Source organism: Nomascus leucogenys, chromosome 14 (genome assembly GCF_006542625.1).
Source record: "Nomascus leucogenys isolate Asia chromosome 14, Asia_NLE_v1, whole genome shotgun sequence".
Lineage (NCBI taxonomy): Eukaryota > Metazoa > Chordata > Mammalia > Primates > Hylobatidae > Nomascus > Nomascus leucogenys.
In genome coordinates this window covers 67,872,706-67,874,268 of record NC_044394.1, presented here as the reverse complement: position 1 = coordinate 67,874,268, position 1,563 = coordinate 67,872,706, and the positions used below count along the sequence as shown (strand labels likewise).

The 1,563-nt window shown below is 40.2% G+C and overlaps 1 pseudogene across 1 annotated transcript; it reads left to right on the top strand.

Moving 5' to 3' along the window:
• The first annotated feature begins 462 nt into the window (after positions 1 to 462).
• LOC100599483 lies at positions 463 to 1,327 on the top strand (annotated as a pseudogene). The gene has a single exon (XR_122023.3). The product of XR_122023.3 is annotated as a 60S ribosomal protein L6 pseudogene (transcript).
• Positions 1,328 to 1,563: the final 236 nt, after the last annotated feature.

Below are 1,563 nucleotides of genomic sequence, written 5' to 3'. Positions count from 1 at the left end.
GTTTATTACCCCATTACTGATAGCGATGTCTTTGGTATTTGGAGATACTAATCCTCTACTCCTGATAGCTCTTTACGTGTCAAGGGATGTTAATTAGTTTAACACTTCTGGCTTCTCTTTTTTCCATCAACTCTTTCAGGTGAATGACTTATCACTTAGCAGTTTTTAAATCTGGGATAAATATACTGAGTGTGCTCAGTTTTGGGGACTAAGCTGCTATAATTTAGATTTTATAAGTAATGAAATGATTTTTTCATATCTGCATTACTATTTGTTCTTTTTCCCAACTTATTCAGGACTGGAGAGAGACAGAGAAGTAATATTTATTGGCCCACTTTGAAAACCCCAAATATTTGCACTGTGAGATTGGGAAATAATGCTTTGACGGTATAGAAAGAAAGCTTGACTGAGTTTTAGACCTAAGTTTCCTAAAAATTTAAGATGTGCTTTCCCATCTTGCAAGATGGCGGGTGAAAAAGTTGAGAAGCCAGATACTAAAGAGAAGAAACCCGAAGCCAAGAAGGCTGATGCTGGTGGCAAGGTGAAGAAGGGTAACCTCAAGGCTAAAAAGCCCAAGAAGGGGAAGCCCCATTGTAGCTGCAACCCTGTCCTTGTCAGAGGAATTGGCAGGTATTCCCCATCTGCCATGTATTCCAGAAAGGCCATGTACAAGAGGAAGTACTCAGCCGCTAAATCCAAGGTTGAAAAGAAAAAGAAGGAGAAGGTTCTTGCAACTGTTACAAAACCAGTTGGTAGTGACAAGAACGGTGGTACCCAGGTGGTTAAACTTCACAAAATGCCTAGATATTATCCTACTGAAGATGTGCCTTGAAAGCTGTTGAGCCACGGCAAAAAACCCTTCAGTCAGCACGTGAGAAAACTGCGAGCCAGCATTACCCCTGAGACCATTCTGATCATCCTCACTGGACGCCACAGGGGCAAGAGGGTGGTTTTCCTGAAGCAGCTGGCTAGTGGCTTGTTACTTGTAACTGGACCTCTGGTCCTCAATCGAGTTCCTCTACGAAGAACACACCAGAAATTTGTCATTGCCACCTCAACCAAAATCAATATCAGCAATGTAAAAATCCCAAAACATCTTACTGATGCTTACTTCAAGAAGCAGCTGCGGAAGCCCAGACACCAGGAAGGTGAGACCTTCGACACAGAAAAAGAGAAATACGAGATTATGGAGCAGCGCAAGATTGATCAGAAAGCTGTGGACTCACAAATTTTACCAAAAATCAAAGCTATTCCTCAGCTTCAGGGCTACCTGCTATCTGTGTTTGCCCTGACAAATGGAATTTATCCTCACAAATTGGTGTTCTAAATATCTTAAGAACCTAATAGCTGACTACAAAAAAAAAAAAATTAAGATGTAACTTTGGGAAACATTTTCTTTTTCTGTATTAGTCTTTCCATTGTAACATGAAGTAGATTAGGGTGCATGGTTTTTAAGAAGCAAATAGCCCATGAATAATGTGTGGTTTTTCATAGATTGATCAATTTAAGTAACTGAGGTATAGCGGTATATCCATTGACTTAGGTAGTATATTGGAGAACTAT